The sequence below is a fragment of the Hippopotamus amphibius genome, chromosome 1 (genome assembly GCF_030028045.1).
Source record: "Hippopotamus amphibius kiboko isolate mHipAmp2 chromosome 1, mHipAmp2.hap2, whole genome shotgun sequence".
NCBI classification, from domain to species: Eukaryota; Metazoa; Chordata; class Mammalia; order Artiodactyla; family Hippopotamidae; genus Hippopotamus; species Hippopotamus amphibius.
The window spans coordinates 38,837,359-38,864,110 of record NC_080186.1 but is presented as its reverse complement, the minus strand read 5'-3'; the positions used below and the strand labels follow the sequence as shown (position 1 = coordinate 38,864,110).

Below are 26,752 nucleotides of genomic sequence, written 5' to 3'. Positions count from 1 at the left end.
ATGGTGGTGAAGGGAGGAGCTGGGGCTGGGCCTGCCTTCCCTCAGGACCTGATGCTCCCCAGCCCAGAAAGGCCTGGCTGTGTTGCCAGCAAGGATGATGTAGGGAAGATGACCTACCTGACCATGTGCATCAAGGAGAGCTTGCGGCTCTACCCGCCTGTGCCCCAGGTGTACCGCCAGCTCAGCAAGCCTGTCAGCTTTGAGGATGGTCGCTCTCTACCTGCAGGTGGGTGGGGTGGATTTCAGGGTGGAACCAGAGTCCTTGCGGGTGCTCTGTGTCCCCCTGCACCAGTGGGGAAGAGGCCAGGCTTTGTCTTTGGCCTTCATCCAAGTCCTAGCTCCACAATGTATGGGTAAATACTTCTACCTCTGAGAACTGCTCTCTGTCCTGTAAACTGGGGGTGAGAAAAGTCCCTGCCTTACAGGGTTGTTGTCAGGATTAGAGACAGTATTTGCCAGGGCTGTCATGTCCCACCATGCAGGATGTGCCCTGAATAACTTCAGGAGGCGTCATTCACTTAGATTGTGATGCTGTACAGTGTGCAACCTGTGCAACTGGGTGTGGCAGCTTTGTAAGGAGTGTTTAACTCTGGATCTGATGCACAGTGAGCACCAATGAATGGTGGCTGCTACTACTGATTGCATAAAATTGTGAATAACCACTTCCCTTGAGGGTCGGTTAATGGAAGGCAGAAAGTGTGTAATAGCCCTTCTTCTTCTACCTCATGGTGCGGTGGGTCAGTCCTCTCTCCCTTTTCCTTTCTACAAATGTCTGTGTCAGGTGCTGTGCTCCGTGCTGGGGCTACAGGAAGCAGGTGTGAGGATGCTCAAAAGCACGTTGCTGTGTTGAGGGTGGTCATGAACCCTCTGGCACTGGCAGTGCTCAGGGAGGGGCTGGTGCCCAGTTAGGGGGATGCTAGGGGATTCTGGCCTGTGAGGAGGCGGGCCTGGCTGCCCCAGGACCACCTGGTCACCAGGCCTCTGCTCCTCCCACAGGCAGCCTGATTTCTCTGCACATCTATGTCCTCCATAGGAACAGTGCAGTGTGGCCCGACCCTGAGGTACGCCATCCCAGGGCCCAGAGGTCAGATGAGGTGGGCAGCTGCGGGGTCAGCCTGCCCTAGGACCTGGCAGGTAGTTAAGCCAGGCCTGTCCCCTTAGGTCTTCGACCCCCTGTGCTTTTCCGCTGAGAATATGACCAGACCCCACCCTTTTGCTTTCATTCCCTTCTCTGCTGGTCCCAGGTAAGGAGAGCCTAACATCCCTGGTCCTCTGGGCTGGGGAGGTGAGGACGGAGGATGTCGTGGGGGAGGCATCATTTGGGGGAACTGTGGGATGAGGGGGACCATGCTGGGTGTGTAGTGACCCTGATGTGGGGGAAGTTCCAGCTATTAGCATGTTCTCGTCCATGGCAGTTGGGGTGGGTGCATCATTCCAAGAGAGACCCCTAAGCCACAACCCACAATATGAACCTACCTAGTCTGGGACCCTCACCATGCTCCCAACATCTTTCTTAGGCCCAGGTCAGTCAATCGATCAGCCAGTTATCCATCCAAAAAGAGTTCCTGGTTTCTGTGGGCCACTGGGAGCACTGGTTTTCATCCGTCTGGACACCCAATAGCCTGATGTCATTTTGTGTGGCTCCTCACAGGAACTGCATGGGGCAGCACTTTGCCATGCACGAGGTGAAGGCGGTCACAGCCCTCTGCTTGCTCTGTTTTGAGTTTGCCGCGGACCCCTAGAGGCCACCCATCCTGTTACCCCAGCTGATCCTGCGCTCCAAGAATGGCATCCACCTCCACCTGAAGCCACTGGGCTCAGGCTCTGGGAAGTAGCTCTGCTGAGAGTAGGGCCCCAGCCAGCCCAGGCTGTGGCCTCTCCCTGGGCGCTGCCCTCTCCAAGCCGGGCTGTAGAGTAGCTGTGTTCCCCTGTCTTCCGCAGACTTGTGGGTTAGAAGGGGAGTAGGCACCTGCACAGATAGTCACCTCCAAGGCAGCACCATGTAAACAAGTGTGTCTCTAAATGCTTATTATGCACGTGTTCCAGAGCTCACTCATTCATTCAACAAACATATGGTGAACACCTACGGGCTTCTAGATGCTCCAGTTATGACCCATAATTGTCCCTTTTCCTAAAATTTATACAGCATTGGCAGTGGAAGCTGTGCCTTGGGACTGGCGGTTATGACCAGGCACTCGCTCACTCCATGTGATGGAGAGATGGCTTTCGGGGCTTGCCCTTCACGGAGATCTGTTTCTTTGTTTAACTTTTCATGTATGTGTTTGGAATGTAACAGACATAAGGACAAGACGCTTAAACCAACAATACACAAGACAATGAATTTTTCATCCCTGGTAACCACTGCTGAGGTCAAGGAATATGGAGGATGGTTTCATGGGTGTATCTTCTGCCCTTCCTGAGACAGGTCTCTGTGGCACTCCTGCCATTGTCACCATCTGTGTCACAGTGACCCGGTGCACTGGACATGTGGGGTTTTGCTGGGGAAGGTGGCAGAGTGGCATTAGAGGGCGGCTTCCTGGAAGAGGTGGTGCCTGAATCAGGCCTTGAGGCAGGGAGAGGTATGAAAGTGCGAAGGGGGACTTTTGGAGAGGGACTCAGGCTGGGGCCGTGTGGGGAATTAGTGCTCCTTCCCCAGTAGTCCCTGTAGCAGCTACCTGAGGGCTGGGGGTACAGACACCTCTAGGGTTCAAGTCTAAGGCCATTAGTGGGCTCCAATCCAGGAAATGGACAACTGTGGCAGGGAGCGCACTGGATGCTTGGCGGAGGGGCAAGAGAGGGGAATTGTAGCCCTGAGAATAGGAGATGTGTTTCTGTTGCCCTGGGGATACACCATTCGGAGACACATCCTTCCTGTTAGTGATGCCTCCCCTCTGGGAAGAAGGTCACAGCCTTGGAAGCTTGGCCAGGGCCACATGCTCCCTCCTGCAAAGCCCTGTCGAGTTACAGATCTCCTTGCTCTCCTGAGACTGGGATGTCCGGGCCTCAGGCAGAGTGTCCCCCATGCCACCCACTTTCCCTCTGTCCTGGCCCTGGACAGACCTTTCTCTGCACAAGTGAAGAAATGGTTTCAATAGGCAGCACCAGGGTGCAGAGCGCAGGGTCATAACCGTGTGTGGCCCATGGGTGGCATCAAGTCTAAGCTGTGTCTACTTCCCTGATGTCTGGATCCTCAGGAGGCCAGTGAGGCAGGACGGAGGAGGCTGTTATCCCGCTTCAATACTAAGCGAAGGAACCTGCCCAGGTGCTCATCAACAAGGAGCTTGAGCTGAGGCCTGACTCTGGCCTCTTTGGACTAAGGCTCCATGGGCAGAACTGCCTCTCTCTCTGAGGACACGTGGGCGCTCTGGAGCCAGAGGGAAGGGGGAGGCTGCATGTGAGCGGGGAGCTGGGCCAAGCGGGCACCGAAGGGGAATTCCACTTAATCCTACCAGCTCGCACAACAGACCTGCTGCCTCCCAGCATCCAGGGAGTGTGTGCGTGTGTGTGAGCAGAGTGTGGAGTGTGCGAGGGGCACACGCAGGTGAGGCTGCACAGAGGTGGTGTCTATGTATGTGTCCTGGGGTGTGCACAGGAGTGTGGACACAGCTGGGGTCTTTCCTACTGCCTCGAGCTGGGAGGGTCCATTGTCACTCTCTCAGCTCCTGTAACATCCTGTGGTTAGAGCTCCCACCCATGGCTGGCCACCCAGAAGACCAAGTTCCCATCATCCCATGCTCTGAGAGTGACCAGCCAGAGCGCTTGTGCACCACCTGACGCCAGGGGACCTGCCAAGCTTCCTGTCCAGGACACTCCCAGCTACCTCTCCTGCCCCACCCCCGGTCAAGCACAGAGTGTCCACCTGGCCCCTTCTTGGAACACAATGAACTACTCCAGTGACCTAGGATCTGGGGTGAGGGGAGGGCGGGTGCCTAGTCCTGGCTGCAGGCAGTGGCAGGGGGAGATGCCCCTCCAGGAGGCACATGGCGGCATCGCAGCCCAGCACAGAGCTGAAGGGAGGTCTCCTCTGGCATCCGGGGCCCTGTGCTTAGGAAGGACAGGGGTGGGATGGGAGGAAGACCTCTTGTGCAGAAGCAGCAAGAGAGCAGCACTGGGTGCAGAGAGGCTGGTGGAGGAGTGCAAGGGGCCTGGCGCTGGTCAGGGCCCAGGGTCAGGAGGACCAGTCCACCTGTGGTCTCCAGGAGTGGCAGGGTTGAAGAAGCCCCTCCTTACTGAGATCCCCAGGCAGACATGCCCAGGACGGTATGAGGCTCTCCTGTGGGGTGGTGCAACCTGCTGATCCCAGCTTCGGGTCTGCCATCCTGTCCCAGCAGCCAAGCCTCGTGCCCAGCTGGTTCCTCCGAGACCCTCCTGCACAGCTTCCCATCTGTGGCCTCTGAGGAGCCTGCAGGCCCTGAGTGTGAGGAAGGGCTGTCAGGGGGCTGGTGACATGGCCAGGTTGGGCTCTTCTCAAATCTCATTTGGGGTGAAGGATTTGGTCCCCGAGGCCCTCGTGCCAGACCAAGTCTGTCAGTCTTTCCTGCTCAGCACAGGATGGGCTCTGGCTGGGCTCTTCTAAAGATATAGTGAGGAAGATACCATGGAATAGCAGGGAACCTCCTTCCCCGACAGGTGCCCGGTGTGAGCTTCCTCCCTCTGAGCCTTTGGAGATGCTGAGCCGCCTGAGCCAGTTGCATATTTTGGAGATTCATCTTTGTCAGTTGCTTCATTTGCAAATATTTTCTCCCATTCTGAGGGTTGTCTTTTCCTCTTGTTTATGGTTTCCTTTGCTGTGCAAAAGCTTTTAAGATGTATTAGGTCCCATTTGTTTACTTTGGTTTTATATTCATGACTCTAGGTGGTGGGTCAAAAGTCTTGCTGTGATTTATGTCACAGAATAGAGTGTTTTCCTTATGTTTTCCTCTAAGAGTTTTATGGTGTCCAGTCTTACCTTTAAGTCTTTAATCTATTCTGAGTTTATTTTTGTGTATGGTGTTGAGTGTTCTAATTTCATTCTTTTACAAGTAGCTGTCCAATTTTCCCAGCACCACTTATTGGAAAGACTGTGTTTTCTCCAGAGTTTATTCTTGCCTCCTTTATCGTAGATTAGGTGACCATAGATGCGTGGGTTTATCTCTTGACTTTCTATCCTGTACCGTTGATCTCTGTTTCTATTTCTGCACCAGTTCCATACTGTCTTGATGACTATAGCTTTGTAGTATAGTGTGAAGTTAGGGAGCCTGATTCCTTCAGCTCCACATTTCTTTGTCAAGATTTCTCTGGCCATTTGGGGTCTTTCGTGTTTCTGTAGAAATTGTAAAACTTTTTGTTCTAATTCTGTGAAACATGCCATTGATAATTTGATAGGGATTGCACTGAATCTGTAGATTGCTTTAGGGAGTATAGTCATTTTCACAATATTGGTTCTTCCAATCCAAGAACATGGCGTACGTCTCCATCTGTTTGTTGCATCTTTGATTTCTCTCATCCGTGTTGTATAGTTTTCTGAATACAGGTCTTTTGCCTGCTTAGGTAGGTATATTTCTAGGTATTTTATTCTTTCGTTGCAATAGGAAATGGGACGGTTTCCTTAATGTCTCTTTCTGATCTTTCATTGTTAGTGTATAGAAATGCAGGAGATTTCTGTGCATTAGTTTTGTATCCTGCAACCTTACCAGATTCATTGATGAACTCTAGCATTTTTCTGGTGGTATTTTTAGGATTTTCTATGTGTAGTATCATGTCATACAAACAATGATTGTTTCACTTCCTCTTTCCTAATTTGTAGTCTTTTATGTCTTTTTCTTCTTTGATTGCCAGGACTAGGACTTCCAAAGCTATGTTGAATAATATTGGAGAGAGTGGACATCCTTGTCTTCTTCCTGACCTCAGAGGAAATGCTCTCAGTTTTTCACCATTGAGAATGATGTTTGCTGTGGGTTTGTTGTATATAGGCTTTATTATGTTGCGGTAGGTTCCCTCTATGCCCACGTTCTGGAGACTCTTTATCATAAATTGGTGTTGAATTTTGTCAAAAGCTTTTTCTGCATCTATTGGGAGGATCATATGGTTTTTATTGTTCAGTTTATTGGTGTGGTGTATCACACTGATTGATTCATTTGTATTGAAGAATCCTTGCATCCCTGGGATGAATCCCACTTGATCATGGTGTATGATCCTTTCACTGTCTTGTTGGATTCTGTTTGCTAGTGTTTGGTTGAGGATTTTTCGCGTCTATGTTCATCAGTGATATGGGTCTGTAATTTTCTTTCTATTCTTTTGTATTATCTTTGTCTGGTTTTGGTATCAGGGTGATGGTGGCCCTGTAACATGAGTTTGGGAGTGTTCCTCCCTCTGTAATGTGTTTGGAAGAGTTTGACAAACATAGATGTTAGCTCGCCCCTAAATGTTTGATAGAATTCACTGGTGATGCCATCTGGTCCTGGACGTTTGTTTGTTGGAAGATTTGAAATCACAGTTTCATTTTCATTACTTGTGATTGGTCTATTTATATTTTCTAATTCTTCCTGGTTCAGTCTTGGAAAGTTGTACCTTTCCAAGAATTTGTCCATTTCTTCCAGGTTGTCCATTTTATTGGCATATAGCTGCTTGCAGTAGTCTCTTATGATCCTTTGTATTTCCACAGTGTCAGTCCTAATTTCTCCTTTTTCATTTCTAATTTCATTAATTTGAATACTCTTCCTTTTTTTTTCTTGATCATTCTGGCTAAAGGTTGACCAACTTTGTTTATCTTCTCAAAAACCAATTTTTAGGTTTTCTTTTCAGCTCTTTATTGGAGTAAAATTGCTCTACACTATTGTGCCAGTTTCTGCTGTACAATAAAGCGAATCAGCTGTATTTATACATATATCCCAATCTCCACTCCCTCCCACGACTTCTTCCCACCCTCTCTATCCCACTCCTCTAAGTCATCACCAATCACAGAGTTAATGACAATGAAAAAGAATAATGACCCAAAACCTATGGGATGCAGCAAAAGCAATTCAAAGAGGAAAGTTTATAGCAATATAATCCTACATCAAGAAACAAGAAAACTCCCAAATAAACAACCTAACTTTAGACCTAAAGAAACTAGAGAAAGAAGAACAAAGAAAATCCAAAGTTAGTAGAAGGAAAGAAATCATACATATCAGAGCAGATATAAATGAAAGAGAAACAAAGAAAACGATTGCAAAGATCAATAGAACTAAAAGTTCATCATTTCTATTTCATTTTCTTTGTTCTTCTTCTAGTTGCTTGAGGTATAAGTTTCAAATGTTTATTTGAGACTTTTCTTGTTTCTTGAGGTGAGATTGAATTGCTATAAACTTCCCTCTTCGAACTACTTTTGCTGCGTCCCATAGGTTTTGGGTCGTCATTTTTGTTATCATTTGTTTCTCGGTATTTTTAAAGAGATTTATTTATTTATTTATTTATTTATTTATTTATTTATTTATTTATTTATTTATTTTTGGCTGCATTGGGTCTTCATTGCTGCACGTGGGCTTCCTCTAGTTGTGGCTAGCAGAGGCTACTCTTCATTGTGGTGTGCAGGCTTCTGATTGCTGTGGCTTCTCTTATTGCGGAGCATGGCTTCTAGGCCTGTGGTCTTCAGTAGTGTGGCACATGGGCTCAATAATTGTGACACATGGGCTTAGTTGCTCCACGGCATGTGGGATCTTCCCCGACCAGGGCTCGAACCAGTGTCCCCTGCATTGGCAGGTGAATTCTTAAGCACTGTGCCACCAGGGAAGCCCCCTGTTTCTATGTATTTTTTAAATTTACTCTTTGATTTCTTCCGTGATCTCTTGGTTATGTAGTAGCCTATTGTTTAGCCTCCATGTATTTGTGGTTTTTTCAGTCCTTTTTTCCTGTAATTGATTTCTAATCTCATAACATTGTGGTCAGAAAAGATGCTTGATGTGATTTCAATTTTCTTAAATTTTTCCTAGGCTTGATTTGTGACCCAAGATGTGATCTAAACTGCAGAATGGTTTGTGTGCACTTGAGAAGAAAGTGTATTCTGCTGCTTTCATGTGGAATGTCCTATAAATATCCATCCAATCTATCTGGTCTAGTGTTTCATTTCAAGCTCGTGTTTCCTTATTTCTTTTCTGTCTGGATGCTCATTGGTGTAAGCAGGGTGTTAAAGTCCCCCATATTATTGTGTCACTGTTGATTTCCCCTTTTATGGCTGTTAACATTTGCCTTATGTATTGAGTTGCTCCTATGTTGGGTGCATAAATATGTATAATTGTTATATCTTCTTCTTGGATTGATCCCTTGATCATTATGCAGTGACCCTCCTTATCTCTTATAACAGTCTTTATTTTAAAGTCTATTTTATCTGATATGAGTATTGCTACTTCAGCTTTTTTTTCATTTCCGTTTGCATGGAATATCTTTTCCCATCCCCTTCCTTTCAGTCTGTATGTGTCCCTAGGTCTGAAGTGGCTCTCTTTTAGACAGCAGATGTATAGGTCTTGTTTTTGTATCCATTCAGCCAGTCTGTGTCTTTTGGTTGGAGCATTTAATCCATTGACACTCAAGGTAATTATCGATATGTATGTTCGTATTATCATTTTCTTAATTGTTTTGGGTTTGCTTTTGTGGGTGTCTTTCTTCTCTTGGGTTTCCTGCCTAGAGAAGTTCTTTAGCATTTGTTGTGAAGCTGGTTTGGTGGTGCTGAATTCTCTTAGCTGTTGCTTGTCTCTAAAGCTTTTGATTTCTCCATCAAACCTGAATGAGATCCTTGCTGGGTAGAGCAATCTTGGTTGTAGGTTTTTCCCTTTCATCACTTATACATATCCTGCCTCTCCCTTCTGGTCTGCAGAGTTTCTGCTGAAAAACCAGCTAGTAACCTTATGGGGATTCCCTTGTACGTTATTTGTTGCTTTTCCGTTGCTGCTTTTAATAATATTTCTTTGAATTTAATTTTTCTTAGTTTTATTACGATGTGTCTTGGTATGTTTCTCCTAGAGTTTATCCTGTATGGGACCCTCTGTGCTTCTTGGAGTTGGGTGGCTATCTCCTTTCCCATGTTAGGGAAGTTTTTGACTCTAATCTCTTCAAATATCTTCTCAGACTCTTTCTCTTTCTCGTCTTCTTTTGGGACCCCGCAAATTCTAATGTTGGTGAGTTTAATGTTGTCCTGGAGGTCTCTAAAACTATCCTCAGTTCTTTTCATTCTTTCTCTTTTATTCTGCTCCTCAGCACTTATTTACACTCTTCTATCTCCCAGCTCACTTGCTTGTTCTTCTGCCTCAGTTATTCTGCTATGGATTCTTTGTAGTGTATTTTTCATTTCAGTTACTGTGTTGTTCATCACTGTTTGTTTGTTCTTTAGTGCTTTTAGGTCCTTGTTAAACATTTCTTGTATTTTCTCAATCCATGCCCCCATTCAATTTCCGAGATATTGGATCACCTTCACTATCATTACTCTAAATTCTTTTTCAGGTAGGTTGCTTATTTCCTCTTCATTTATTTGGTCTTGTAGGATTTTACCTTGCTCCTTATCTGTACCATATTTTTTTGTAGTCTCATTTTTTTGATGGATGGGTCTGTGTTCCTGTCTTACTGGTTATTTGGCCTGAGGCATCGAGCACTGCAGTTTGCAGCCAGCTGTGTAGAGGAGCATCTTGCTGCTGAGATGAGGACCTCTGGTAGAGCTCACTCAGATTATTATTCCTTGGAGTCTGAGGTTCTTTGTTAATCCAGCATTTTGGACTCCACGCGCCCACCAAAGGACACCCAGTCTGGGAACCAAGATCCTACATGTCTTGTGGCATGGTTAAAAAAAAGAAAAAAGGGAACATACAGAAAGGAGCAAAATAATAACGAAGAAAAAAATAAAACTAGAAAAATTAAAATTTATTGGAAAAAATATGAATATAAAGGAAACAACAACAAGAAAATATTCCTATTTCAAATAGAAATAGAAATGCAATATGAAAAAGGAAATGGGCCAGAAAAGGCCTTGGCTGTGGGTGGGGGTGCAGCTCAGGCAGGCGCAGGGCTTGGAGTGGGGGTTGGGTTTCGGTTAAGGGACTCATGGGGCCAGAAAGCCAATGGCGGGGTGTGGTTTGGGCTGAGATGGCCACAGGTGGCCTTGGAGGGAGGAAAGTTTAGGCCTGGGACCCCAGCAGTCTCGCTGGGTCTGAGTAGGCAGGGGAAATGCTGGGCATGTTCCCCTGCAATCCCCCGATTCCCTAAATGTCTCTCCTCGTGCCCCGTTGATCCCCTCACTGTGAGTGGGCCCCTATGGCCATGGGAACCCCTCCCCTCCCTCAACTGCCCCTACAGGGTGCTAGTCCGATCCCAACCCCACTTCTCCCCCCTTCCCGCCCACCCACAACCTACCTGGTCACTCAGAGGTACTTACTGTAACCTTAGGCTTCCGAGGTCCCCCACCAGTGCCTGGTAGGTATCATAATTGTCCAGACCAAGTCTTAAGTCTTCACTGCTCAGCACCAGTTGGGCCCTGGCTGGGTCCTTCTAAAGATGTTGAGGGGAAGCTACCATGGAGTAGCAGGGAGGCTCTTTTCCTGACAGGTGCCTCATGTGTGTTTATTCCCTCTGAGCCTTTGGAGATGAGCCCTTTCTCCTCACTCAGCTACCATGAGAGCTTCAGGTGACAGACAGGGTGTGGGGCATGAGGGACCCTAGAGTGAGAGGCTGCAGGGTCCGTGGAACCTAATTGCTCTGCTGGGGACATGGCCCCACAGAGCAGGTGTCATCTCCCCTCCTGGTCTCCTCTGCCTTCCCTCCCCTTCTCTCAGTCTTCCATTCCATCCAGCTCCTTTCAAGGGAAGACACACACCCTCCATGTGACATTGTGAATGTATCCAGGGAGTGGGAAGGAGGGGAAGCCATGTGAGTGACAAACAGGTAGACCCAAGACACATGGGAGAGATCAGGGCCCAGGGCATTGGCAGTGACACGGGACTTAGCAGGTAGAGTCATGACTGCCCAAGGTGTCCTTGTCCTAGTCCCTGCAAGAGGGGAACAAGCCTGTTTTATCTGAGTGAGCCTGTGTCCTCACAAAGGTCTTTATGGAAGAGAAGGCGATGTGAAGACCAAAGCAGGGGAAACGCTTTGAAGATGCTGCTGGTTTTGATATGAAGGAGGGCCCAGGAGCTAAGGATGGCAGCTCTAGCTGTGGGAAAAGGCAAGGAGAGGGATCCTCTCCTAGATCCCTGGATGGGTGACCCTGTCAACATCATGGTCCTGTTCAGGGAAATTCATTTCAGACTTCTACTCCAAAGCCAACAGAGAATCACTTGGTGTCGTTCTAAGTCACTATGGTTTTGGTCAAATATTTTGGCAGTGAAAGGAAGTGACTCCAGGGAGAGACAGGCAGGCAGAAGGGGAGAAAGACAGGGAGAGAGTAGACAGACTGGAGAAGGGCAGGTGATCAGGGTTTAGGTGGACAGTCAGAGATACGGGGGCAGGGGGCGGTCAGAGACAGATGGAGAGATAACAGATAGGCAGCCTGGAGAAAGGTGAGAGGAGAAGGGAGAGAGTGTGATATCAGTGCAGGAGGCAGGAGATGAGGTAGGCTGACAGGTGGGCAGAGAGAAGCAAGAAGTGTGCAAAGAGGCAAGGATAGGACAGAGTGACAGGGAGACAGAATGGCAGGAAGGGGCCTTCAGAGCTTGTCCTTGTCCCCACAAGGATTACAGGAGCTTCCTGAGCTGCAAGTGGATCCCCTTTTTGGACTTCAACACAAGGCTTGGAATGGGAACAGTGGCCCTGGAGGGATCGGGTGCCAGCTCAAAGGGAAGCAAGGTCAGGGCCACGGCCACTGTCATCTCACCCATGGCAAGCTGCTTCCCGATGCAATTCCTGAATCAGGGAGGGAAAAGAAAGTGAGCAGAGGCTTGTAATCCCTGCCGGGCACAGGGCATCCAGGGCTCTCCTCCACGGGCCCAGCCCCCATCCCTTCCTTACAGGTCACACTGAACGTACTGCCCAAGCCTTGGTCCACACCTCTCCCTCTGACCTTTATAAAGCACACCTCTCTCCAGGACTAGCTCCTAACTCCTACCTCTACTCTAAGTAGCAGGAAATCCTGCTGGGCAGGGTCAGTGCTCTAGGCAACAGAATCAAGTCAAATGAGGCAGTAAATGTGAATTAGTACTTTGTTCACTCAGCCACAGGCAGTTTCTGCCTTCAGGCCAGGTCAGGGTCCTGTGTGGGGTGGGGTGGGCCACACCCTTGGGCCCTCACCATCTGTGGCAGAGAAACAGGGGCCCTAATCCCCAGACAGACAGGACAGAGTGGTGTAAGGAAGTCAGAATGGCAACAGGGTGGCTTCCTGCAGGGGCCACGGGTTAGCCACCCTCAACCTCTTGGACCACTTGCCTCCCAATTAATGGTCTGACCTCCTGTCTCCCCTCAATCCCTCAGTCAACCTGCCTCTGGAACCTTCCCTTTCTATGCCGGAAATGACCCTCCTCCCATCCCTTGGGCTCCTCACGGGCCTTTTCAGTCTCCCTGTCTCCCTCCCTTAACAGAAGCCACGACAGCTCCAGGCCTGCTGTGTCCGCCATCACAGGAAGGACACGTCCCAGGGCCTCAGCCGGCATCACTGCCCTCTCTGGGTAGTTCCTCACTTACCTCACACCCGTCCAGCTCCTCCTCCTCACTCAGCTCCTGTTGAGGACCCCGCCCCCCACCTCTGCCGGCCACATGCTCAAGCCACTATCCATTGACCACCAGTCCTCTCCGCCTCTGCCGGCTGCACCTCTTCCTCCCTGGACCCCCAAGGCACCATTAGTGTTAACTCAAGACACATCACCGTCCAGGGCCCAGGACAGTGCCAGAAACATGGGACATTCAACTATCTGCTCAACGAACGAATGAGTCAGTGAAAGAGAAAATGAGTGTACGATGTCTGTCTTGTAAGGCAAATGTACTGACCACTACACATGGAAACGTCACATGTCTTCCTCTTGACTGAGAACTCTTGGAGTCAGGGAGAGTGTCTTTGGTCTCTGTGCTCCCATGTCCTAATACATGACTTGGCACACAGAGACAGGCCTCATAAATAGCTTCATATTTAAACAAAGTTAACTGAATTGAAAGATAAAAGGATTGGAATAAAGTTAGTCATTATTTCTGAGCTAGGATTTGAGTTGCCAGGTACCCTGTGTCCTCTAGAGGCAGCCACATGATGTGCAGCCAATGTCTACAAGGAAGAACAGGACCCTGGCAGAAACCAAATCCTAGAGCTAATCCTGGAAGCATGTTTGCTTCAAGCCTGTTCTGTGAAGGTTGCTTCACCAACTGCAAAGTTCCCAGAATTATAGATTCAGCAAAAACTTGTTTTACGAAGTAGTTACCAAGTAATGGAAATTACTATTTTAGGGGAGGCTCTATAGCCTTTGAGATTGTCACAGCAGTCATTTTGGAGTCTATCACCCAGCTTAACAGCTATTTCCAGTGTGGTTTATATTTTACATGCCATGAACTTCTTAAATGCATGTGGTCAAACACAAAATGGTGAGTTTTCTCGCAAAAGCACCTGATTACCTTCCATTTTATGCTCTTTTTTGCCAATGTTACGTGCTATAGATTCTGGGATTATGTTATATAATCCTCACTATATGTAAAGACTTTTGGCAGTTAGAAAAGATGTCATGTTTCTGTGAATACACAGTCACAGCTGTTGGCTTTGACCAGAGAAGCCGAGAAACATATGGTTGTGTAATTTTCTTCAAACGGCCACTGTAACTGATCACACAAGTGGCTTGAACCCTCAGGACAAGGAAGGCAGCTGGTAATCTAAACTCATGAAAATACCACAATGCAGTGAAAGGCTGGTTGGTGAATTGAGTAGAAGAGGCAGTGGGCTGGTTAGGAATGTGCATAGAGAGAAAACCACCTTTTTAGATGACCGATAGTTGAGAAAAATAAACATCTGAAACATAACTTTCATGAAAATTCTAATCCTGAAAAGTCAGATTCTTAAACTGAGGAAAATCCCCAAATGCTTTGGAATGGCCACTGATATGGAACTGTGGCTGGCCACATTTGTGGGAGTCAGGAGATCAAGGTCTCTGTGCCGTGCCCTGAAGACCTTCTTACACATGGAGACCCATGCCTTCTTCTCAACACACCACCATGCAAGGACATAACTGCATACACCGCAAACGAATGTAGACAGTCACATATATCAGGTAGCACCCTGTGACACCCAGCTGTCCCAAATACAAAAAGTCACCTCTGGATCCTCCTGAGATGGGCAGGAAAGAATGGTTGTGTCGAGAAGAACCCGGGGCAAAGCGGGATGCCTCAAACTCCTGCAGAGAGAGCACTGGGGCCAGGACAGGTGGGGTCACACTCCTCGCACCAATCCACCAGGGGACAAGAATCCCAGAGGGGGGAGCAGGAGGAGGTGTTGGTGTGGAGAAGAGCATCCCATCCCCTCCTCCCACAGCCATCATACCTCTGGGTTTGGCCACACGTTCGGGTTGCGGTGAAGCCCAAAAAAGGAGAGGGAGACTGTGATTCCTGTGGGGGATGGAGGAGAGAGAGAAGCCTGATGGGACCCAGAGCAGCAGGGGGCATGTGCAGCACAAAGGCCTGGGAGCCACCATGACAGCCAGCCTCCATCACTCTGAATGCAACGATGCTCTTGCACAACAGATGAGCTGGGCGTGACAAAGCACATGAGCACCGGTTAGGAGTAGGGAACCATGGCCCAGGATTGAAAAGTAAAAGGAATTGGAGGCTTACATTTGAGAGCACCTCACATGACAAGTCACATTTATCAAGTGTCATCATGAGCCCTTGGGGGAGGTGCATTAACTCATTCAATCCTCAGAGCAGCCCTCAAGGAAGGCACTCACATCCCCTTGTGCAGATGGGGCACCCGAGCCTCCGAGATGTTAAAGGGCATGACCATGATCCCACAGTTAGGAGGTGGCCGGGCTGGGATTCACACCCACCGGGAGGTGAGCCCGTGGATGGCCTCCAACCACAGCAGGGCTCTCAGGCCTGGGCATCAGCTGCTCTCTGGCATCTGCCTGAGGGTTCCTCAGAGGCTGGACCATCTGACCCAGGACAGTGGATTCCCTGAGCTCCCTTGTTTAATGAGACACCACATGAGAAGAACCGCATCTCCCTCTGCTTCTGTCTGCTTTGCTCTAAAGCCTTCACATCTCAAGGAATTAGAATTGTAGGGCTCATGTATAAGACCACATTTGGCAGCCAGCATTTGTTTTTTGAGTTTTGGTTGAGTTCAAGTTCTGGGTCAAGCATTTTTTAAAACTCATCCAAAGTATAGAGTAAATGTCAATTATACTGAGGCTGAAATAACACAGCATCACGGAAGTGGACAAGCACATGCGTATTCCTGATCTTCCATGTGGTTTTGCAGAATGCATAGGTTACTGGGTGTGGTGAAGTTCATACCTGAATGTAAGGAGAGTCCATTATGGAAGGTAATGGCCTTGCTGAGCTCTCGGAAAATGAGTGTTACTGGCAGCGAGAGTTGCAGTGCCTCCTTGATACATATGGTGGTGTAGGGATTCTGATCCAGGCGGTTCCTGAAACAAAGCCCATGCTAAGGCCAGGCAGGGCCAGACAACCAGGGGTTCTCCCCTAGCTGAGGGCCCGGGCTGTCCCATTTGTTGGATGCTCCCCAGGTGATGGAGGCGTCCTCCCCAGGAGGCCCTGGATCTCTTCCCAGCACCTCTGCTGATGTTCAGGGTGGGAGGCCAGAGCACAGAGGATCCAGGAGATGCCACTGGCTGTGGTGTCATGACCTTCAAACATGAACATGTCCGTTTTGACATGCAGGTCCATGTCAGACAAGCTCTTCCCTTTCTCCATCTGTGGAGTCCAGGTGAGGGTACTGGGTTTGCCAGTCTTCTCTACTACTGGACAAAGTCGCAGGCCTCCCTTGCCCACACTCACTCTGGCAAAGAGCAGGATGTCCAGGAAATTCAACTGCCTCTCGCTCCTCACCTTCTCCAGCTCTCCCTCCTCACCTTCTCCAGCTCTCCCTCCTCCTGCATGTGAGCCTTCCTCAGCTGGATCACTCCGTCTGTCCCAGAACAGTGGTTCCCACCACAGCCGGGGTCTCTGGGGGCCCAGATGCAGCTCCCACTGTAGCCCCATCTGCCCCTCAGGCTCAATCTGTGTGCCAGGTGGATGAGGATGAGGGTGGGAATGGGTGTGCATGGCGGGGCGGAGAGCTCCAGCATTGTCTGATCCAGGTTGGGCAAACCCTCAATAGCACAGGCCGGGGAGCCTCTGCCTGAATGCTGCTGGGAGGGGGCCTCATTCACTCATCACCAACGTGGTGCCACATGTAACTCCCTGCACAACACATGGCCCCCTGACATCTGGGCCCCAATCCCTGCCCCAGGGAAGCACCCAGCATTGGTGTGTGTGACAGCTCTTGTAGAGGAAGCAGGATTCTGGGCTCTGCCTCAGGGGTCAAGGCCAGGCCCTTTCACGTGTGCCTGATGAAGTTGGGGGGGAGTGTGGGGGAAGGCCAGAAGGAGGAGCAGAACCTGTGTTTTGATGGATGAGCTGGCAGGCCCGGTGTCTCCAGTGGCCTTGGGGGTCAGCCTGTAAATGACATCATTCTGGCAGAAGATAGTCCTCATTCGGGAAAATATCAGACTTGGGAGGTCCCTGATGGACTGGATGTAGGACTGGGAGTTCCTGAAGGGAGAGGGTTCAGAAGAGACTGGCGTGGAGGGAGCCTCTAACCTGGAGACGGAGTGGGGCTCTGCGTGGGGATTCCTCAGTCAGTGGGGACAGGCAGCACTGAGGCTTTGTCATTTTTGCCTTATGGCCCTGGAGACCCTCAGTGATTCACAAGTAGCCTGAGTGGCTAGGCTTGTCCCTGTGCAGGAGTCAGGGACCTGTGACTGCGGCAAGGTTGGTCTGGGTGGCGTTTGACTGTGGCACATGGCTCTCTGCACAATGTTGCCTTTTTGGCTAATAAACATTCTCGCTGCCCTACCTGCCTCTCAGCTGAGTCCCCTGCAGCTGGTGAAATCAGGACCCTGCTCTTGCAGGGTTGTTGCTGACCTTTCTGTCTGGATGCTGCCCTGGTGGCTGAAGGTGCACTTCATGATGGTGTCCAGGGTCAACAAGGAGACGTGTCCAAAGATCTGCAGGTGTGATGAAGTTGACGAGCTCCTCCCACTTGTCCTGTGGTGGGAGGGGGACATTGACCCTGCTCTCCTCCCCAAGAAGGCTTGTGCTGACAAGACCAGACTCTCTCTCTAAATCTTTGGTGGAGATTTTCTCACTTTCTAAGCAGCTGTGTCATTTAAGACTGTCAAATAAGTGTGTAATGTGATGGCTATTTTCCCAGAAAGTTCCATTTTGTAATTAATCATCATCTCTTATAGATCGGATTAGGTTTGAATTTTAGAAATTATTTACTATGCTAATCAATTTTTACCAACCAGAAAACACTGCTTCTCAACTGCTAAAGGGGTGTGTGTTTTGTTGGGAGATGAGTTGCACATTTTGCACAGCGACGTTCACCTGTAGGGAGTAAACATCTCCAGTCCACAGAAGGGCTAAGGGGATGATATTGGGGATCCTAAGGAAGGGCCACCAGGGACTTTAGTTCCTTTTGCTCAGCAAATGTTAGCTGAGCACACTTGGGCGAGAAATCCGAATCCTGATGGGAGGCGATGCGTTGGCAGGACAAAGCTCTATGTGGATTGTAGACCTGGTTTCCAATTCTTCCCATCAGTGGCTCAGTTCCATGTAGAAACCTGCATCCTGGGCAGAGCCCTCCTGAACGCCATCCTGGGATGCCTCACCTGCTACTGAAACTGACCCTGCTCAGCCCAGACAAGGGCAGCCTGTCCTGCCGTCCAGGGAGAGTGACAATTATTCAGCCTACCCTGCTGAAGACTTGCAAGCAGGGGGTGAGTGAACCCTATATCCACCATGGCCCTCCTTTCCCTTGGCAATGAGCAAACTGTGGATTTTGACCAATTCATTTTATGTGGAGCCCTGCGTCATAGTCAGGACCTGAGACTCTGCCTTTGGAAGCATCTTAGAGGGACTTTCCATCCAAGGAAGAGGGATTAATTTATAGCAATTTGAGAAGGAGGCTTCTTTCTAAGAGATGGAAAGTTAGTGTATTTGGACATGCATATTGTGAGTGTGTAAATGCATGTCTGTGTACATCTGTCAAGTACGTCTCAATGTGTCCAAGTATGTGTGTATGTATTGCAATGAGTGTGTCCAAATTCTTACCTGCATATGGCAGTAGTACATGTGTGTTGAGGTGTGTGAGTCACATAGGGTGTGTGATAATATGTCTATGAGTCTGCAAGAGGAAACAGGGCCTGGCTGTACAGGGCAGTCTGAGCACTTGACACTGTGTGTGTGTACTTCTAATGTGTGATGTGCCTGTCTGTTTGCATGAGCACATTATTCTGGGGGCTGTGCCTGATGGATGGCTGAGGCACACAAGTGTCTGAGAGTGGACTGTGAATTGAGCTTGGTGTGAGCGTATGCAGGGGAGAGAGAGATGTACTCACCAGCATCATTCGGACAGAGTCAGTCTTGAGACCCATGCAGGGCTTCCGGATGTCATAGTGGAAGGCTGGGCTCAGGATCTGCTGGTGCTGGAACCATGTCTGCCCCTCCAACACGAGCAACCTATTTCCTGGCCCACAGATGTGTATGTGTTTGTATCAGGGAGACTGGAGCGGAGAGAAGACTGGGGACAACTTGGGAAGAACCAAGTGTGTCAGAAAGAGGTATGTCACAGAAAATTCAGGAAAGGCCGGTACATGTCAGGGATGTGAATTTCCAAAATGGCTGTTCCAATAAGACGTGACAGTTTGAAATAAAGGTCGAAAAAAAGTAGGGGGAACAAGGACCTATTGTATAATACAAGGAATTATACTCAATATTTTGTAAATACTTATAAGGGAAAATTTTTGAAAATTGTGTCCTACACCTGAAACTAACAGAACATTGTACGAGGGTGAATCAAAAATTATTGGCACTCTGGCTGTAAAATTTATTTCAGTTAACTTTGAGAAAAGACAAATACATCATTTTTTTGGATATAATCTCCTTGCTTTTCAATACACTCTGTCCCTCTGTCAACAAGCTTTCATATTCCGTCTTCAAAAAGTGTTTTACACCATACCCAAAAATAAATTCAAAATGGATTAAAGACCTAAATGTAAGGCCAGACACTATAAAACTCTTAGAGGAAAACATAGGCAGAATACTCTATGACATACATCCAAGCAAGATCCTTTTTGACCCACCTGCTAGAATCAAGGAAATAAAATCAAAAACAAACAAATGGGACCAAATGAAACTTAAAAGCTTTTGCATAGCCAAAGAAACCATAAACAAGACAAGAAGACAACCCTCAGAATGGAAAAAATAGTTGCCCATGAAGCAACTGACAAAGGATTAATCTTCAAAATATACAAGCAGCTCATGTGGCTTAATACCATAAAAGCAAATAACCCAATCCACAAATGGGCAGAAGACCTAAATAAACATTTCTCCAAAGAAGACATGCAGATGGCTAACAAACACATGAAAAGATGCTCAACATCACTCATCATTAGAGAAATGCAAGTCAAAGCCACAATGAGGTATCACCTCACACCGGTCAGAATGGCCATCATCACAAAATCTGGAAACAACAAATGTTGGAGAGGGTGTGGAGAAAAGGGAACCCTCTTGCACTGTTGGTGGGACTGTAAGTTGGTACAGCCACTATGGAAAACAATTTGGAGGTTCCTTAAAAAGTGAAAAATAGAATTACTATATGATCCAGTAATCCCACTACTGGGCATATACCCAAAGAAAACCATAATCCCAAAAGAAACTTATACCATAATGTTTATTGCAGCACTATTTCCAATAGCCAGGACATGGAAGCAACCTAAATGCCCATCAACAAACGAATGGATAAAGAAGATGTGGCATATATACACAATGGAATATTACTCAGCGATAAAAAGGGATGAGATGGAGCTATATGTAATGAGGTGGATAGAACTACAATCTGTCATACAGAGTGAAGTAAGTCAGAAAGAGAAAGACAAATATTGTATGCTAACTCACATATATGGAATCTAAAAATGGTACTGATGAACTCAGTGACAAGAACAAGGAGGCAGATACAGAGAATGGACTGGAGAACTCGAGGTATGGGAGGGGGCGGGGGGTGAAGGGGAAACTGAGATGAAGCGAGAGAGTAGCACAGACATATATATACTACCAACTGTAAAATAGATAGTCAGTGGGAAGTTGTTGTATAACAAAGGGAGTCCAACTCGAGGATGGAAGATGCCTTAGAGGACTGGGGCGGGGAGGGTGGGGGGGACTCGAGGAGGGGGAGTCAAGGAAGGGCGGGAATACAGGGATATATGTATAAAAACAGATGATTGAACTTGGTGTACCCCCCAAAAATAATAAAAATAAATAAATAAATAAAAATTAAAAAAAATAAATATAAGAAAGCTAAACTAAAAAAAAACAAAAAACAAAAGAACAGTGTTTTACACCATACCCAAAAATAAACTCAAAATGGATTAAAGACCTAAATGTAAGGCCAGACACTATAAAACTCTTAGAGGAAAACATAGGCAGAATACTCTATGACATACATCCAAGCAAGATCCTTTTTGACCCACCTCCTAGAATCATGGAAATAAAATAAAAAACAAACAAATGGGACTGAATGAAACTTAAAAGCTTTTGCATAGCCAAAGCAACCATAAACAAGACAAGAAGACAACCCTCAGAATGGGAAAAAATAGTTGCCCATGAAGCAACTGACAAAGGATTAATCTTCAAAATATACAAGCAGCTCATGTGGCTTAATACCATAAAAGCAAATAACCCAATCCACAAATGCACAGAAGACCTAAATAAACATTTCTCCAAAGAAGACATGCAGATGGCTAACAAACACATGAAAAGATGCTCAACATCACTAATCATTAGAGAAATGCAAGTCAAAGCCACAATGAGGTATCACCTCACACCGATCAGAATGGCCATCATCAAAACATCTAGAAAGAATAAATGCTGGAGAGGGTGTGGAGAAAAGGGAACCCTCTTGCACTGTTGCTGGGAATGTAAGTTGGTACGGCCACTATGGAAAACAGTATGGATAGTCCTTAAAAAACTAAAAATGGAACTACCACATGATCCAGTAATCCCACTCCTGAGCGTAAACTCAGAAAACCATAACCCCAAAAGAAACACGGACCACAATGTTCATTGTAGCAGTATTTCCAAAAGCCAGCACATGGAAGCAACCTAAATGCCCATCAACAGATGAATGCATAAAGAAGATGTGGCACATATATGCAATGGAATATTACTCAGCCATAAAAAGGAATGAAAATGATTTATTTGTACTCAGGTGGATAGACCTAGAGCGAAGCCAGAAAGTGAAAAACAAATATCATATGCTAACTCATATATATGGAATCTAAAAAAATGGTACTGAAGAACCCAGTGACAGGGCAAGAATAAAGATGCAGATGCAGAGCACGGACTTGAGGACATCGGGTGGGGGGGTGGGGGGGGTGGTGGTGGGGGCGAAGGGGAAGCCAGGATGAAGTGAGAGAATAGCATTGACATGTATACATTACCGAATGTAAAATAGCTAGTGGGAAGCAGCTGCATAACCCAGGGAGATGAACTCAATGATGGATGATGACTTATGGGGCTGGCATAGGGAAGGTGGGAAGGAGCCATGGGAGGGCGGGGATGTGGAGATGTATGTATACATACAGCTGATTCACTTCGTTGTACAGCAAAAACTGGCACAACAGTGTAAAGCAATTATATTCCAATAAAGAGCTTAAAAAAAAAAGACAGTGTGGCCAACAGAAGTTTTAATATAACCAGAGTGCAGATAATTTTTGACTCACTCTTGTAAATCAACTACACTCCAATAAACATATTTAAAAATGTGTTATAAAAGACTAATGTGTGTTTGAAATAAGTTCACAATCTGAAAACATGGAATAATTTATTTCCTTGGATAGTCAAAATTAATTATTTCTTGTTCAGTGAAAATAAGACAAACAAGACATTTACCTCAAAAATTTTGTCCATAATGATAGGTCATGAAATATCACCTCCTCCTTTGTAGTGTATGAAGAACACTATGTTACTTGCAGGGCTTTTTTAAAGATTAAACGAGGCAATAAATATACGTTGTATAGACCCTATCTGGCACTTAATGAGAAGAGGTCACGTTAATAAGAGTTCTCGTTACCTCTTAGGCTAGAGACCTGAAAAAACACTTCAGAGCGTTATTGCTACTATTTTATTGCTACTACTTTTCATAATACTCATGCCACGGGCTGCCTTCCCTTTTCTGATGCTTGTCAGCTGGCAGTCCGTCTCCAACCACCTCCCACTTGCCTCCCATCCCCGACTCTCTTAGGCTGACGTGTGGGCTGCAAGGATGGCTGGGAGAGGCGGAACTGCCGCTGTCTTCTGGAATTTCACAGACCTCGGGGCATGTACCCAAGAGGGAAGATTTGCTCCAGCTGGGATGTGGGTTTCTGTCCACCTGATCTCCCCAGGACCACCTCCATGTACTCAGGGTCAAAGACCCACAGGGCTGACCTTGCTCCCCGCTAGTCAGTGAGGGCAGACACATGGGAATTTCTCTATGCTTTTCAGCAGCTGTTGCTGTTTCTGTTCCTTTGGAACTACAACGAGAGTAACAAACTAAAAAAACCTTATTTTAAGGTCAAGTGCTTTGGGTGGTGGTGAAAGTTTGAATAGGCATGGGGAGATAGTTCTGAAACTATCCCCAGAGATCAAAGATTAGAACTGATGAGCTGGGCTCTGATCCAGACTCTTGATATCTCTCCAGAATTGGCCTAAGATCAGATTCTGTCTGCTTGTGTGTTTCTCACTCAGAACTGCCATTTGACCTTTACACATAGTTGATGCTTGACAGATGTTCAGAGATTAACTGCCTGGTATACAAGGCATTTTCATAGACTTCTGTAATGCTCAAGGCAAACCTGCATAAGGGAGGGATTATTACTTGATCCTGTCTCACTGAAGAATGGGGAGACCCATGTGAAAGGGTATGCCCAGGTGAGCTGCATTAAAACCCAAACCTGCTGACCCCAAGGCGTCCTTCCCCAGGGTTCCCAAGGCTCCCTGGGGGCCTCTATTATCACGTTTCAGCTCAGAGTTCTCATTGCGGGCACCGTGTTGGCAAACTCACCTTTCACAGCTGTCATCCCTGTGTTCTTAGAGGCAGCACAGAGCCTGGTCCACAGGGACTATTCCTCACTTTTAAAAGAAAGGGAAGCTGAGACGAAGCGAGAGAGTAGCACAGACATATATACTACCAACTGTAAAACGGATAGTCAGTGGGAAGTTGTTGTATAACAAAGGGAGTCCAACTCGAGGATGGAAGATGCCTTAGAGGACTGGGGTGGGGAGGGTGGAGGGGACTGGAGGGTGGGGGAAGTCAAGGAAGGGAGGGAATATGGGGATATGTGTATAAAAACAGATGATTGAACTTGGTGTACCCCCCAAAAATAATAAATAAATAAAAAAAAGAAAAAGAATCAATAAGGTCATGAAGGAGAGAATGAGTACGTGCAGGCTTGTGAAGGAACACGTCTTGAGGAACATCCTTGTTGCAAGGCACAGGTAGAAGCAGAGCGAACATAAGCAAGAGGAAAAGGACAAAAAGAAAGCTGGGGGCCCAGGGGCGTCTCACGGAGCCCAGGGCAGGGGGCAGCCGGGGTTGGAAGGGCAGCACCAGGGGCTGGAGGGCTGCCAGGGCGGCGCCTCCCGCTCTTCCTCTCTGTACGTCCACGCATTCGGCTCTCAGCAAATGGTTGTGGAGGCTGTACCTCGTAGCAGACGCCTTTCTCGAAGCTGGTGACACAGCCGCAAATAAACAGACACAGTCCCCGTCCCTGTGCAGCTGGGTGCAGGCAGTGGAGGGGGGAACACCTACCCTTTCGGGGCTGGCACGTTACCACTCGGCCACCGTCGTGCCCGAGTGGCACTGCTGAATCCTTTCCTAAGAATCTGATTCTAACATCATGGCCAAGGTGTCCAGCTGCCACAATCAGCTCTGGCTGGGGGGGTGAATAGAGCTTTTGAAAGCCCACCCTTTGCAGGGGAAGAGATCTCAGAGCAGATGTCACATAATTGTTCCACTACAGTGAATGTCAAATGCGTGAATGAGATGGTAGATGAACTCAGTTACTCATTTACTTGGCAACTGTGTGTTGAGTACTTACTTTGGGTCGATTGGCAACCCAGGAGCTCGAGATTTAGCAGGGAACCACAAAAGTCCCTGCTATTGTGGAGCTCCTGTGCCAGTGGCGGTGCAGGTGGGGCTGACAGTCCCGCCCTGGACTGAGAGGTCTCCTGCTTGAATTCATTCTGGGGGCTGCCCTGTGCTCCCGGGTCTTGTCCTCATTGGGACTGCCCTGCTCTGCTGATCCAGTGCAGGGACTGACTGGTGGGAGCCCCTTGCCACCCCAGCTATGTCACCTACTTTTCTTGGATTTCCTCTTATTGGCCCAGAGGACCTGGGGTGTCTCTGTTTCTGCGCAGCTGCATGCCTCCTTTCTGATTGCGTGGTGCCCAAGTCAGCCAGCTGCCTGCAAATCCTTCCGGGGCACTGCCTTTGTCCTACCCAATTATGTGTGGCATTCTAATTCTTGATTCTGCCAATGAGTAGAGGTGTTGAAAAAACATCCCAGTGTTATAAGAGCTAGAAATATTTGGTTGTGATTGCTATCCTAGGCCAGTAGAAATGGAGAGGTGATTAAGCACCACGAGTAATATAATTTACATAAGAGAATTGATCTACTTATTGAGTCTATAGATCATCCTCTGGTCATCAGTGTAATGAGAACATCACTGGAGGTGTTTTAGTGCTTCCATGTGTCAACTCTTAGCTGAGAAAAGTGACACCTGCAGCAATTTCTCAAAATCAAAATAATCAGGAAATCGAATACAACAATTTGCATGAACAAACTGGGCTTTGGCTGTTTCTCCGGGGCTGATTCTCATAGTTGCCGTCTTAGCTCCACTCTGCGGACTCTTGCTTGGCCTCCTTCTCTTGAGAAAAGACTGGCCTCCCTGTGGGCCCTCACCCCCTGCGTCCCTCCAGGGCTGTGTGCTGGCTCACTCAGCGGGTAGGCGCTGCCCTTCCCCAGCCTATAACGTGCTCCTTTTTCTCTGTCCTCTCTCATTCCACACACCTGGGCTGAGCATCCGTCCAGGTCAAGCTCTGTGCTGGGTGCTGGGGCACTGGAAAGGGATGATACCTCAGCCCCCGGGAGCTCATAGTACCGGGTACAAGGGAAGAGACCCCAGTGATGAACAGACCCTATTGAATGGCACAAGTCAAATGCCAGTAGCCTTTGCTTCGAGGCCATCCTTGAGAACTGACTGATCAGTTTCCTGGGAAGGTCAGAGCTTTAAGCATTCAAAGCCCTGCGTTCCACCCAATTGAGCCAGTTGGCCCCCTGATACCTAAGATAACCCCCCACCCAGCAGGTGGGCCTCTTATCCTGCCACCTGCCACCTTCTTAGATTCCTGTCGGTCATCTCCACAGACAGTGATCCCACAGGACAGCATCCATCAGTCTGATGTCTGTGCACCAGGCAAGCTCAGGGCCAGGCAGAGAGGATGGGATTGAGGGATGGGGCAGGGAAGCTTCTCATAGCCTGTTCTGTGAGAACAGCTGAAGCCTCTCAGCCTGGAGAGCGGGGAGAGTCAGGAATGAACTGCCATTGTCCTCGAAGTGCAGGGTGGAAGAAGCCCCAGTTTGGTCAGGGTGACTGGGATTGTAAGGGGCTGTCCTGTGGGGGAGATGCCACCGGCTGGTCCCTGCTTGGGGTCTGCCATCCTGTTCCAGCAGCCAAGCCTTGTGCCCAGCTGGTTCTGCCCACACCTTCCTGCACAGCTGCCCACTCGTGGCCTCTGAGGAGCCTGCAGACCCTGAGTGAGGAAGGGCTGCCAGGGGGCTGGTGACATGGCCAGGCTGGGCCCTTCTCAAATCTCATTTGGATTAAAGTATTGAGTTCTGAAGGCCCTTGTGCCCGACCAAGTCTGTAGGTCTTTCCTGCTCAGCACAGGATGGGCTCTGCCTGGGCCCCTCTAAAGATGTCCTGAGGAAGCTACCACGGAACAGCAGGGGGGCTCCTGCCCCAGCAGGTGCCTGGTGTGAGCTTCCTCCCTCTGAGCCTTTGGAGACGAGCCCTTTCTGCTGACTCAGCTGCCATGGGAGCCTCAGGCGACAGGCAGGGTGTGGGGCACGAGGGACCCCAGAGTGAGAGGCTGCAGGGGCCCTGGGATCTCACAGCCCTGCTGGGGTCCTGGCCCCCAGAGCAGGTGTCATCTCCCCTCCTGGTCTCCTCCATCTTCCCTCCCTTCCCTCGGTGTCCATTCCATCCAGCTCCTTTCAAGGGAAGACACACACCCTCCATGTGACATTGTGAATTTATTCAGAGAGTGAGAAAGAGGGGAAGCCATGTGAGTGACAAATGGGTAGACCCATAACACCCGGGAGAGATCGGGGCCCAGGGCGCTGGCAGTGACACGGGACTTAGCAGGTACAGCAATGGCTGCCCAAGGTGTGCTTGTCCTAGTCCCTGGAAGAGGGGAACAAGCCTGTTCTATCTGAGTGGGCCCGTGTCGTCATAAAGGTCCTGATGAAAGAGAAGGTGATGTGAGGACAGAACAGGGGAACATTTGAAGATGCTGCTGGACTTG

At 48.2% G+C, this 26,752-nt stretch overlaps 2 pseudogenes; one reads left to right on the top strand and one right to left on the bottom strand.

Annotated features, from left to right (window-relative positions):
* On the top strand, positions 1–1,835 carry LOC130857769 (cytochrome P450 4B1-like; annotated as a pseudogene).
* Positions 1,836–11,644: 9,809 nt separating this feature from the next.
* LOC130857704 (cytochrome P450 4A11-like) lies at positions 11,645–23,243 on the bottom strand (annotated as a pseudogene).
* Between the last annotated feature and the right edge of the window lie 3,509 nt (positions 23,244–26,752).